This window comes from Ranitomeya variabilis, chromosome 6 (genome assembly GCF_051348905.1).
Source record: "Ranitomeya variabilis isolate aRanVar5 chromosome 6, aRanVar5.hap1, whole genome shotgun sequence".
Taxonomy (NCBI): Eukaryota; Metazoa; Chordata; class Amphibia; order Anura; family Dendrobatidae; genus Ranitomeya; species Ranitomeya variabilis.
In genome coordinates this window covers 492567903-492582118 of record NC_135237.1, presented here as the reverse complement: position 1 = coordinate 492582118, position 14216 = coordinate 492567903, and positions in this window count along the sequence as shown.

The following is a 14216-nucleotide window of genomic DNA, read 5'->3' as shown; positions in this document are numbered from 1 at the left end:
AGGGCCTACTAACGGTGTCTACCCCTCCGTGGTGTTGTCCTCAACTGAATACAGCTGAGCTTCAACCTTCTGGCTCTCATTAAGTGTTTTTTAAAAAACAAAATGGTGGTTAGGGCCTACTAACGGTGTCTGCCCCTCCCTGGTGTTGCCCTCAACTGAATAAAGCTGAGCTTCAACCTTCTGGCTCTCATTAAGTGCTGTGTTTTTAAAAATTGGTGGTTAGGGCCTACTAACGGTGTCTGCCCCTCCCTGGTGTTGCCCTCAACTGAATACAGCTGAGCTTCAACCTTCTGGCTCTCATTAAGTATTTTTTAAAAAGCAAAATGGTGGTTAGGGCCTACTAACGGTGTCTGCCCCTCCCTGGTGTTGCCCTCAACTGAATAAAGCTGAGCTTCAAACTTCTGGCTCTCATTAAGTGCTGTGTTTTTAAAAATTGGTGGTTAGGGCCTACTAACGGTGTCTTCCCCTGCCTGGTGTTGTCCTCCACTGAATACAGCTGAGCTTCAACCTTCTGGTTTTCATTAAGTGTTTTTTAAAAAAACAAAATGGTGGTTAGGGCCTACTAACGGTGTCTGCCCCTCCCTGGTCTTGCCCTCAACTGAATAAAGCTGAGCTTCAACCTTCTTGCTCTCATTAAGTGCTGTGTTTTTAAAAATTGGTGGTTAGGGCCTACTAACGGTGTCTGCCCCTGCCTGGTGTTGTCTTCCACTGAATACAGCTGAGCTTCAACCTTCTGGCTCTCATTAAGTGTTTTTTAAAAAACAAAATGGTGGTTAGGGCCTACTAACGGTGTCTGCCCCTCCCTGGTCTTGCCCTCAACTGAATAAAGCTGAGCTTCAACCTTCTGGCTCTCATTAAGTGCTGTGTTTTTAAAAATTGGTGGTTAGGGCCTACTAACGGTGTCTGCCCCTCCCTGGTGTTGCCCTCAACTGAATACAGCTGAGCTTCAACCTTCTTGCTCTCATTAAGTGCTGTGTTTTTAAAAATTGGTGGTTAGGGCCTACTAACGGTGTCTGCCCCTCCCTGGTGTTGCCCTCAACTGAATACAGCTGAGCTTCAACCTTCTGGCTCTCATTAAGTGTTTTTTAAAAAACAAAATGGTGGTTAGGGCCTACTAACGGTGTCTGCCCCTCCCTGGTGTTGCCCTCAACTGAATAAAGCTGAGCTTCAACCTTCTGGCTCTCATTAAGTGCTGTGTTTTTAAAAATTGGTGGTTAGGGCCTACTAACGGTGTCTGCCCCTCCCTGGTCTTGCCCTCAACTGAATAAAGCTGAGCTTCAACCTTCTGGCTCTCATTAAGTGCTGTGTTTTTAAAAATTGGTGGTTAGGGCCTACTAACGGTGTCTGCCCCTCCCTGGTCTTGCCCTCAACTGAATACAGCTGAGCTTCAACCTTCTTGCTATCATTAAGTGCTGTGTTTTTAAAAATTGGTGGTTAGGGCCTACTAACGGTGTCTGCACCTGCCTGGTGTTGTCCTCCACTGAATACAACTGAGCTTCAACCTTCTGGCTCTCATTAAGTGTTTTTTAAAAAACAAAATGGTGGTTAGGGCCTACTAACGGTGTCTGCCCCTCCCTGGTCTTGCCCTCAACTGAATAAAGCTGAGCTTCAACCTTCTGGCTCTCATTAAGTGCTGTGTTTTTAAAAATTGGTGGTTAGGGCCTATTAACGGTGTCTGCCCCTCCCTGGTCTTGCCCTCAACTGAATAAAGCTGAGCTTCAACCTTCTTGCTCTCATTAAGTGCTGTGTTTTTAAAAATTGGTGGTTAGGGCCTACTAACGGTGTCTGCCCCTCCCTGGTGTTGCCCTCAACTGAATACAGCTGAGCTTCAACCTTCTGGCTCTCATTAAGTGTTTTTTAAAAAACAAAATGGTGGTTAGGGCCTACTAACGGTGTCTGCCCCTCCCTGGTCTTGCCCTCAACTGAATAAAGCTGAGCTTCAACCTTCTGGCTCTCATTAAGTGCTGTGTTTTTAAAAATTGGTGGTTAGGGCCTACTAACGGTGTCTGCCCCTGCCTGGTGTTGTCCTCCACTGAATACAGCTGAGCTTCAACCTTCTGGCTCTCATTAAGTGTTTTTTAAAAAACAAAATGGTGGTTAGGGCCTACTAACTGTGTCTGCCCCTCCCTGGTCTTGCACTCAACTGAATAAAGCTGAGCTTCAACCTTCTGGCTCTCATTAAGTGCTGTGTTTTTAAAAATTGGTGGTTAGGGCCTACTAACGGTGTCTGCCCCTCCCTGGTCTTGCCCTCAACTGAATACAGCTGAGCTTCAACCTTCTTGCTCTCATTAAGTGCTGTGTTTTTAAAAATTGGTGGTTAGGGCCTACTAACGGTGTCTGCCCCTGCCTGGTGTTGTCCTCCACTGAATACAGCTGAGCTTCAACCTTCTGGCTCTCATAAAGTGTTTTTTAAAAAACAAAATGGTGGTTAGGGCCTACTAACGGTGTCTGCCCCTCCCTGGTCTTGCCCTCAACTGAATAAAGCTGAGCTTCAACCTTCTGGCTCTCATTAAGTGCTGTGTTTTTAAAAATTGGTGGTTAGGGCCTACTAACGGTGTCTGCCCCTGCCTGGTGTTGTCTTCCACTGAATACAGCTGAGCTTCAACCTTCTGGCTCTCATTAAGTGTTTTTTAAAAAACAAAATGGTGGTTAGGGCCTACTAACGGTGTCTGCCCCTCCCTGGTCTTGCCCTCAACTGAATAAAGCTGAGCTTCAACCTTCTGGCTCTCATTAAGTGCTGTGTTTTTAAAAATTGGTGGTTAGGGCCTACTAACGGTGTCTGCCCCTCCCTGGTGTTGCCCTCAACTGAATACAGCTGAGCTTCAACCTTCTTGCTCTCATTAAGTGCTGTGTTTTTAAAAATTGGTGGTTAGGGCCTACTAACGGTGTCTGCCCCTCCCTGGTGTTGCCCTCAACTGAATACAGCTGAGCTTCAACCTTCTGGCTCTCATTAAGTGTTTTTTAAAAAACAAAATGGTGGTTAGGGCCTACTAACGGTGTCTGCCCCTCCCTGGTGTTGCCCTCAACTGAATAAAGCTGAGCTTCAACCTTCTGGCTCTCATTAAGTGCTGTGTTTTTAAAAATTGGTGGTTAGGGCCTACTAACGGTGTCTGACCCTCCCTGGTCTTGCCCTCAACTGAATAAAGCTGAGCTTCAACCTTCTGGCTCTCATTAAGTGCTGTGTTTTTAAAAATTGGTGGTTAGGGCCTACTAACGGTGTCTGCCCCTCCCTGGTGTTGCCCTCAACTGAATACAGCTGAGCTTCAACCTTCTTGCTCTCATTAAGTGCTGTGTTTTTAAAAATTGGTGGTTAGGGCCTACTAACGGTGTCTGCCCCTCCCTGGTCTTGCCCTCAACTGAATACAGCTGAGCTTCAACCTTCTTGCTATCATTAAGTGCTGTGTTTTTAAAAATTGGTGGTTAGGGCCTACTAACGGTGTCTGCCCCTGCCTGGTGTTGTCCTCCACTGAATACAGCTGAGCTTCAACCTTCTGGCTCTCATTAAGTGTTTTTTAAAAAACAAAATGGTGGTTAGGGCCTACTAACGGTGTCTGCCCCTCCCTGGTCTTGCCCTCAACTGAATAAAGCTGAGCTTCAACCTTCTGGCTCTCATTAAGTGCTGCGTTTTTAAAAATTGGTGGTTAGGGCCTACTAACGGTGTCTGCCCCTCCCTGGTGTTGCCCTCAACTGAATTACAGCTGAGCTTCAACCTTCTTGCTCTCATTAAGTGCTGTGTTTTTAAAAATTGGTGGTTAGGGCCTACTAACGGTGTCTGCCCCTCCCTGGTGTTGCCCTCAACTGAATACAGCTGAGCTTCAACCTTCTGGCTCTCATTAAGTGTTTTTTAAAAAACAAAATGGTGGTTAGGGCCTACTAACGGTGTCTGCCCCTCCCTGGTGTTGCCCTCAACTGAATAAAGCTGAGCTTCAACCTTCTGGCTCTCATTAAGTGCTGTGTTTTAAAAAATTGGTGGTTAGGGCCTACTAACGGTGTCTGCCCCTACCTGGTGTTGTCCTCCACTGAATACAGCTAAGCTTCAACCTTCTGGCTCTCATTAAGTGTTTTTTAAAAAACAAAATGGTGGTTAGGGCCTACTAACGGTGTCTGCCCCTCCCTGGTCTTGCCCTCAACTGAATAAAGCTGAGCTTCAACCTTCTGGCTCTCATTAAGTGCTGTGTTTTTAAAAATTGGTGGTTAGGGCCTACTAACGGTGTCTGCCCCTCCCTGGTGTTGCCCTCAACTGAATAAAGCTGTGCTTCAACCTTCTGGCTTTCGGCCTATAGTATCAGATATTAAACTGCATTTGGCCTTCAACTTTGGTTACGGCCTACTAACGGTGTCTGCCCCTCCCTGGTGTTGTCCTCAACTGAATACAGCTGAGCTTCAACCTTCTGGCTCTCATTAAGTGTTTTTTAAAAAACAAAATGGTGGTTAGGGCCTACTAACGGTGTCTGCCCCTCCCTGGTGTTGCCCTCAACTGAATAAAGCTGAGCTTCAACCTTCTGGTTCTCATTAAGTGCTGTGTTTTTAAAAATTGGTGGTTAGGGCCTACTAACGGTGTCTGCCCCTGCCTGGTGTTGTCCTCCACTGAATACAGCTGAGCTTCAACCTTCTGGCTCTCATTAAGTGTTTTTTAAAAAACAAAATGGTGGTTAGGGCCTACTAACGGTGTCTGCCCCTCCCTGGTGTTGCCCTCAACTGAATAAAGCTGAGCTTCAACCTTCTGGCTCTCATTAAGTGCTGTGTTTTTAAAAATTGGTGGTTAGGGCCTACTAACGGTGTCTGCCCCTCCCTGGTGTTGCCCTCAACTGAATAAAGCTGTGCTTCAACCTTCTGGCTTTCGGCCTATAGTATCAGATATTAAACTGCATTTGGCCTTCAACTTTGGTTACGGCCTACTAACGGTGTCTGCCCCTCCCTGGTGTTGTCCTCAACTGAATACAGCTGAGCTTCAACCTTCTGGCTCTCATTAAGTGTTTTTTAAAAAACAAAATGGTGGTTAGGGCCTACTAACGGTGTCTGCCCCTCCCTGGTGTTGCCCTCAACTGAATAAAGCTGAGCTTCAACCTTCTGGCTCTCATTAAGTGCTGTGTTTTTAAAAATTGGTGGTTAGGGCCTACTAACGGTGTCTGCCCCTCCCTGGTGTTGCCCTCAACTGAATAAAGCTGTGCTTCAACCTTGTGGCTTTCGGCCTATAGTATCAGATATTAAACTGCATTTGGCCTTCAACTTTGGTTACGGCCTACTAACGGTGTCTGCCCCTCCCTGGTGTTGTCCTCAACTGAATACAGCTGAGCTTCGACCTTCTGGCTCTCATTAAGTGTTTTTAAAAAAACAAAATGGTGGTTAGGGCCTACTAACGGTGTCTGCCCCTCCCTGGTGTTGCCCTCAACTGAATAAAGCTGAGCTTCAACCTTCTGGCTCTCATTAAGTGCTGTGTTTTTAAAAATTGGTGGTTAGGGCCTACTAACGGTGTCTACCCCTCCCTGGTGTTTTCCTCAACTGAATACAGCTGAGCTTCAACCTTCTGGCTCTCATTAAGTGTTTTTTAAAAAACAAAATGGTGGTTAGGGCCTACTAACGGTGTCTGCCCCTCCCTGGTGTTGCCCTCAACTGAATAAAGCTGAGCTTCAACCTTCTGGCTCTCATTAAGTGCTGTGTTTTTAAAAATTGGTGGTTAGGGCCTACTAACGGTGTCTGCCCCTCCCTGGTGTTGCCCTCAACTGAATAAAGCTGTGCTTCAACCTTCTGGCTTTCGGCCTATAGTATCAGATATTAAACTGCATTTGGCCTTCAACTTTGGTTACGGCCTACTAACGGTGTCTGCCCCTCCCTGGTGTTGCCCTCAACTGAATAAAGCTGTGCTTCAACCTTGTGGATTTCGGCCTATAGTATCAGATATTAAACTGCATTTGGCCTTCAACTTTGGTTACGGCCTACTAACGGTGTCTGCCCCTCCCTGGTGTTGTCCTCAACTGAATACAGCTGAGCTTCAACCTTCTGGCTCTCATTAAGTGTTTTTTAAAAAACAAAATGGTGGTTAGGGCCTACTAACGGTGTCTGCCCCTCCCTGGTGTTGCCCTCAACTGAATAAAGCTGAGCTTCAACCTTCTGGCTCTCATTAAGTGCTGTGTTTTTAAAAATTGGTGGTTAGGGCCTACTAACGGTGTCTACCCCTCCCTGGTGTTTTCCTCAACTGAATACAGCTGAGCTTCAACCTTCTGGCTCTCATTAAGTGTTTTTTAAAAAACAAAATGGTGGTTAGGGCCTACTAACGGTGTCTGCCCCTCCCTGGTGTTGCCCTCAACTGAATAAAGCTGAGCTTCAACCTTCTGGCTCTCATTAAGTGCTGTGTTTTTAAAAATTGGTGGTTAGGGCCTACTAACGGTGTCTGCCCCTCCCTGGTGTTGCCCTCAACTGAATAAAGCTGTGCTTCAACCTTCTGGCTTTCGGCCTATAGTATCAGATATTAAACTGCATTTGGCCTTCAACTTTGGTTACGGCCTACTAACGGTGTCTGCCCCTCCCTGGTGTTGCCCTCAACTGAATAAAGCTGTGCTTCAACCTTGTGGATTTCGGCCTATAGTATCAGATATTAAATTGCATTTGGCCTTCAACTTTGGTTACGGCCTACTAAAGGTGTCTGCCCCTCCCTGGTGTTGTCCTCAACTGAATACAGCTGAGCTTCAACCTTCTGGCTCTCATTAAGTGTTTTTTAAAAAACAAAATGGTGGTTAGGGCCTACTAACGGTGTCTGCCCCTCCCTGGTGTTGCCCTCAACTGAATAAAGCTGAGCTTCAACCTTCTGGCTCTCATTAAGTGCTGTGTTTTTAAAAATTGGTGGTTAGGGCCTACTAACGGTGTCTACCCCTCCCTGGTGTTGTCCTCAACTGAATACAGCTGAGCTTCAACCTTCTGGCTTTCGGCCTATAGTATCAGATATTAAACTGCATTTGGCCTTCAACTTTGGTTACGGCCTACTAACGGTGTCTGCCCCTCCCTGGTGTTGTCCTCAACTGAATACAGCTGAGCTTCAACCTTCTGGCTCTCATTAAGTGTTTTTTAAAAAACAAAATGGTGGTTAGGGCCTACTAACGGTGTCTGCCCCTCCCTGGTGTTGCCCTCAACTGAATAAAGCTGAGCTTCAACCTTCTGGCTCTCATTAAGTGCTGTGTTTTTAAAAATTGGTGGTTAGGGCCTACTAACGGTGTCTACCCCTCCCTGGTGTTGTCCTCAACTGAATACAGCTGAGCTTCAACCTTCTGGCTCTCATTAAGTGTTTTTTAAAAAACAAAATGGTGGTTAGGGCCTACTAACGGTGTCTGCCCCTCCCTGGTGTTGCCCTCAACTGAATAATGCTGAGCTTCAACCTTCTGGCTCTCATTAAGTGCTGTGTTTTTAAAAATTGGTGGTTAGGGCCTACTAACGGTGTCTGCCCCTCCCTGGTGTTGCCCTCAACTGAATACAGCTGAGCTTCAACCTTCTTGCTCTCATTAAGTGCTGTGTTTTTAAAAATTGGTGGTTAGGGCCTACTAACGGTGTCTGCCCCTCCCTGGTGTTGCCCTCAACTGAATACAGCTGAGCTTCAACCTTCTGGCTCTCATTAAGTGTTTTTTAAAAAACAAAATGGTGGTTAGGGCCTACTAACGGTGTCTGCCCCTCCCTGGTGTTGCCCTCAACTGAATAAAGCTGAGCTTCAACCTTCTGGCTCTCATTAAGTGCTGTGTTTTTAAAAATTGGTGGTTAGGGCCTACTAACGGTGTCTGCCCCTGCCTGGTGTTGTCCTCCACTGAATACAGCTGAGCTTCAACCTTCTGGCTCTCATTAAGTGTTTTTTAAAAAACAAAATGGTGGTTAGGGCCTACTAACGGTGTCTGCCCCTCCCTGGTCTTGCCCTCAACTGAATAAAGCTGAGCTTCAACCTTCTGGCTCTCATTAAGTGCTGTGTTTTTAAAAATTGGTGGTTAGGGCCTACTAACGGTGTCTGCCCCTCCCTGGTGTTGCCCTCAACTGAATAAAGCTGAGCTTCAACCTTCTGGCTCTCATTAAGTGCTGTGTTTTTAAAAATTGGTGGTTAGGGCCTACTAACGGTGTCTGCCCCTCCCTGGTCTTGCCCTCAACTGAATAAAGCTGAGCTTCAACCTTCTGGCTCTCATTAAGTGCTGTGTTTTTAAAAATTGGTGGTTAGGGCCTATTAACGGTGTCTGCCCCTCCCTGGTCTTGCCCTCAACTGAATAAAGATGAGCTTCAACCTTCTGGCTCTCATTAAGTGCTGTGTTTTTAAAAATTGGTGGTTAGGGCCTACTAACGGTGTCTGCCCCTCCCTGGTGTTGACCTCAACTGAATACAGCTGAGCTTCAACCTTCTGACTCTCATTAAGTGTTTTTTAAAAAACAAAATGGTGGTTAGGGCCTACTAACGGTGTCTGCCCCTCCCTGGTGTTGCCCTCAACTGAATAAAGCTGAGCTTCAACCTTCTGGCTCTCATTAAGTGCTGTGTTTTTAAAAATTGTTGGTTAGGGCCTACTAACGGTGTCTACCCCTCCCTGGTGTTGTCCTCAACTGAATACAGCTGAGCTTCAACCTTCTGGCTCTCATTAAGTGTTTTTTAAAAAACAAAATGGTGGTTAGGGCCTACTAACAGTGTCTGCCCCTCCCTGGTGTTGCCCTCAACTGAATAAAGCTGAGCTTCAACCTTCTGGCTCTCATTAAGTGCTGTGTTTTTAAAAATTGGTGGTTAGGGCCTACTAACGGTGTCTACCCCTCCCTGGTGTTGTCCTCAACTGAATACAGCTGAGCTTCAACCTTCTGGCTCTCATTAAGTGTTTTTTAAAAAACAAAATGGTGGTTAGGGCCTACTAACGGTGTCTGCCCCTCCCTGGTGTTGCCCTCAACTGAATAAAGCTGAGCTTCAACCTTCTGGCTCTCATTAAGTGCTGTGTTTTTAAAAATTGGTGGTTAGGGCCTACTAACGGTGTCTGCCCCTGCCTGGTGTTGTCCTCCACTGAATACAGCTGAGCTTCAACCTTCTGGCTCTCATTAAGTGTTTTTTAAAAAACAAAATGGTGGTTAGGGCCTACTAACGGTGTCTGCCCCTCCCTGGTGTTGCCCTCAACTGAATAAAGCTGAGCTTCAACCTTCTGGCTCTCATTAAGTGCTGTGTTTTTAAAAATTGGTGGTTAGGGCCTACTAACGGTGTCTGCCCCTCCCTGGTGTTGCCCTCAACTGAATAAAGCTGTGCTTCAACCTTCTGGCTTTCAGCCTATAGTATCAGATATTAAACTGCATTTGGCCTTCAACTTTGGTTACGGCCTACTAACGGTGTCTGCCCCTCCCTGGTGTTGCCCTCAACTGAATAAAGCTGTGCTTCAACCTTGTGGATTTTGGCCTATAGTATCAGATATTAAACTGCATTTGGCCTTCAACTTTGGTTACGGCCTACTAACGGTGTCTGCCCCTCCCTGGTGTTGTCCTCAACTGAATACAGCTGAGCTTCAACCTTCTGGCTCTCATTAAGTGTTTTTTAAAAAACAAAATGGTGGTTAGGGCCTAATAACGGTGTCTGCCCCTCCCTGGTGTTGCCCTCAACTGAATAAAGCTGAGCTTCAACCTTCTGCCTCTCATTAAGTGCTGTGTTTTTAAAAATTGGTGGTTAGGGCCTACTAACGGTGTCTACCCCTCCCTGGTGTTGTCCTCAACTGAATACAGCTGAGCTTCAACCTTCTGGCTCTCATTAAGTGTTTTTTAAAAAACAGAATGGTGGTTAGGGCCTACTAACGGTGTCTGCCCCTCCCTGGTGTTGCCCTCAACTGAATAAAGCTGAGCTTCAACCTTCTGGCTCTCATTAAGTGCTGTGTTTTTAAAAATTGGTGGTTAGGGCCTACTAACGGTGTCTGCCCCTCCCTGGTGTTGCCCTCAACTGAATACAGCTGAGCTTCAACCTTCTTGCTCTCATTAAGTGCTGTGTTTTTAAAAATTGGTGGTTAGGGCCTACTAACGGTGTCTGCCCCTCCCTGGTGTTGCCCTCAACTGAATAAAGCTGAGCTTCAACCTTCTGGCTCTCATTAAGTGTTTTTTAAAAAACAAAATGGTGGTTAGGGCCTACCAACGGTGTCTGCCCCTCCCTGGTGTTGCCCTCAACTGAATAAAGCTGAGCTTCAACCTTCTGGCTCTCATTAAGTGCTGTGTTTTTAAAAATTGGTGGTTAGGGCCTACTAACGGTGTCTGCCCCTGCCTGGTGTTGTCCTCCACTGAATACAGCTGAGCTTCAACCTTCTGGCTCTCATTAAGTGTTTTTTAAAAAACAAAATGGTGGTTAGGGCCTACTAACGGTGTCTGCCCCTCCCTGGTCTTGCCCTCAACTGAATAAAGCTGAGCTTCAACCTTCTGGCTCTCATTAAGTGCTGTGTTTTTAAAAATTGGTGGTTAGGGCCTACTAACGGTGTCTGCCCCTCCCTGGTGTTGCCCTCAACTGAATACAGCTGAGCTTCAACCTTCTTGCTCTCATTAAGTGCTGTGTTTTTAAAAATTGGTGGTTAGGGCCTACTAACGGTGTCTGCCCCTGCCTGGTGTTGTCCTCCACTGAATACAGCTGAGCTTCAACCTTCTGGCTCTCATTAAGTGTTTTTTAAAAAACAAAATGGTGGTTAGGGCCTACTAACGGTGTCTGCCCCTCCCTGGTCTTGCCCTCAACTGAATAAAGCTGAGCTTCAACCTTCTGGCTCTCATTAAGTGCTGTGTTTTTAAAAATTGGTGGTTAGGGCCTATTAACGGTGTCTGCCCCTCCCTGGTCTTGCCCTCAACTGAATAAAGCTGAGCTTCAACCTTCTTGCTCTCATTAAGTGCTGTGTTTTTAAAAATTGGTGGTTAGGGCCTACTAACGGTGTCTGCCCCTCCCTGGTGTTGCCCTCAACTGAATACAGCTGAGCTTCAACCTTCTGGCTCTCATTAAGTGTTTTTTAAAAAACAAAATGGTGGTTAGGGCCTACTAACGGTGTCTGCCCCTCCCTGGTGTTGCCCTCAACTGAATAAAGCTGAGCTTCAACCTTCTGGCTCTCATTAAGTGCTGTGTTTTTAAAAATTGGTGGTTAGGGCCTACTAATGGTGTCTGCCCCTGCCTGGTGTTGTCCTCCACTGAATACAGCTGAGCTTCAACCTTCTGTCTCTCATTAAGTGTTTTTTAAAAAATAAAATGGTGGTTAGGGCTTACTAACGGTGTCTGCCCCTCCCTGGTCTTGCCCTCAACTGAATAAAGCTGAGCTTCAACCTTCTGGCTCTCATTAAGTGCTGTGTTTTTAAAAATTGGTGGTTAGGGCCTACTAACGGTGTCTGCCCCTGCCTGGTGTTGTCCTCCACTGAATACAGCTGAGCTTCAACCTTCTGGCTCTCATTAAGTGTTTTTTAAAAAACAAAATGGTGGTTAGGGCCTACTAACGGTGTCTGCCCCTCCCTGGTGTTGCCCTCAACTGAATACAGCTGAGCTTCAACCTTCTGGCTCTCATTAAGTGTTTTTTAAAAAACAAAATGGTGGTTAGGGCCTACTAAAGGTGTCTGCCCCTCCCTGGTGTTGCCCTCAACTGAATAAAGCTGAGCTTCAACCTTCTGGCTCTCATTAAGTGCTGTGTTTTTAAAAATTGGTGGTTAGGGCCTACTAACGGTGTCTGCCCCTGCCTGGTGTTGTCCTCCACTGAATACAGCTGAGCTTCAACCTTCTGGCTCTCATTAAGTGTTTTTTAAAAAACAAAATGGTGGTTAGGGCCTACTAACGGTGTCTGCCCCTCCCTGGTGTTGCCCTCAACTGAATAAAGCTGAGCTTCAACCTTCTGGCTCTCATTAAGTGCTGTGTTTTTAAAAATTGGTGGTTAGGGCCTACTAACGGTGTCTGCCCCTCCCTGGTGTTGCCCTCAACTGAATAAAGCTGTGCTTCAACCTTCTGGCTTTCGGCCTATAGTATCAGATATTAAACTGCATTTGGCCTTCAACTTTGGTTACGGCCTACTAACGGTGTCTGCCCCTCCCTGGTGTTGTCCTCAACTGAATACAGCTGAGCTTCAACCTTCTGGCTCTCATTAAGTGTTTTTTAAAAAACAAAATGGTGGTTAGGGCCTACTAACGGTGTCTGCCCCTCCCTGGTGTTGCCCTCAACTGAATAAAGCTGAGCTTCAACCTTCTGGCTCTCATTAAGTGCTGTGTTTTTAAAAATTGGTGGTTAGGGCCTACTAACGGTGTCTGCCCCTCCCTGGTGTTGCCCTCAACTGAATAAAGCTGTGCTTCAACCTTGTGGCTTTCGGCCTATAGTATCAGATATTAAACTGCATTTGGCCTTCAACTTTGGTTACGGCCTACTAACGGTGTCTGCCCCTCCCTGGTGTTGTCCTCAACTGAAAACAGCTGAGCTTCGACCTTCTGGCTCTCATTAAGTGTTTTTAAAAAAACAAAATGGTGGTTAGGGCCTACTAACGGTGTCTGCCCCTCCCTGGTGTTGCCCTCAACTGAATAAAGCTGAGCTTCAACCTTCTGGCTCTCATTAAGTGCTGTGTTTTTAAAAATTGGTGGTTAGGGCCTATTAACGGTGTCTGCCCCTCCCTGGTCTTGCCCTCAACTGAATAAAGCTGAGCTTCAACCTTCTTGCTCTCATTAAGTGCTGTGTTTTTAAAAATTGGTGGTTAGGGCCTACTAACGGTGTCTGCCCCTCCCTGGTGTTGCCCTCAACTGAATACAGCTGAGCTTCAACCTTCTGGCTCTCATTAAGTTTTTTTTAAAAAACAAAATGGTGGTTAGGGCCTACTAAAGGTGTCTGCCCCTCCCTGGTGTTGCCCTCAACTGAATAAAGCTGAGCTTCAACCTTCTGGCTCTCATTAAGTGCTGTGTTTTTAAAAATTGGTGGTTAGGGCCTACTAACGGTGTCTGCCCCTGCCTGGTGTTGTCCTCCACTGAATACAGCTGAGCTTCAACCTTCTGGCTCTCATTAAGTGTTTTTTAAAAAACAAAATGGTGGTTAGGGCCTACTAACGGTGTCTGCCCCTCCCTGGTGTTGCCCTCAACTGAATAAAGCTGAGCTTCAACCTTCTGGCTCTCATTAAGTGCTGTGTTTTTAAAAATTGGTGGTTAGGGCCTACTAACGGTGTCTGCCCCTCCCTGGTGTTGCCCTCAACTGAATAAAGCTGTGCTTCACCCTTCTGGCTTTCGGCCTATAGTATCAGATATTAAACTGCATTTGGCCTTCAACTTTGGTTACGGCCTACTAACGGTGTCTGCCCCTCCCTGGTGTTGTCCTCAACTGAATACAGCTGAGCTTCAACCTTCTGGCTCTCATTAAGTGTTTTTTAAAAAACAAAATGGTGGTTAGGGCCTACTAACGGTGTCTGCCCCTCCCTGGTGTTGCCCTCAACTGAATAAAGCTGAGCTTCAACCTTCTGGCTCTCATTAAGTGCTGTGTTTTTAAAAATTGGTGGTTAGGGCCTACTAACGGTGTCTGCCCCTCCCTGGTGTTGCCCTCAACTGAATAAAGCTGTGCTTCAACCTTGTGGCTTTCGGCCTATAGTATCAGATATTAAACTGCATTTGGCCTTCAACTTTGGTTACGGCCTACTAACGGTGTCTGCCCCTCCCTGGTGTTGTCCTCAACTGAAAACAGCTGAGCTTCGACCTTCTGGCTCTCATTAAGTGTTTTTAAAAAAACAAAATGGTGGTTAGGGCCTACTAACGGTGTCTGCCCCTCCCTGGTGTTGCCCTCAACTGAATAAAGCTGAGCTTCAACCTTCTGGCTCTCATTAAGTGCTGTGTTTTTAAAAAATTGGTGGTTAGGGCCTACTAACGGTGTCTACCCCTCCCTGGTGTTTTCCTCAACTGAATACAGCTGTGCTTCAACCTTCTGGCTTTCGGCCTATAGTATCAGATATTAAACTGCATTTGGCCTTCAACTTTGGTTACGGCCTACTAACGGTGTCTGCCCCTCCCTGGTGTTGCCCTCAACTGAATAAAGCTGTGCTTCAACCTTGTGGATTTCGGCCTATAGTATCAGATATTAAACTGCATTTGGCCTTCAACTTTGGTTACGGCCTACTAACGGTGTCTGCCCCTCCCTGGTGTTGTCCTCAACTGAATACAGCTGAGCTTCAACCTTCTGGCTCTCATTAAGTGTTTTTTAAAAAACAAAATGGTGGTTAGGGCCTACTAACGGTGTCTGCCCCTCCCTGGTGTTGCCCTCAACTGAAT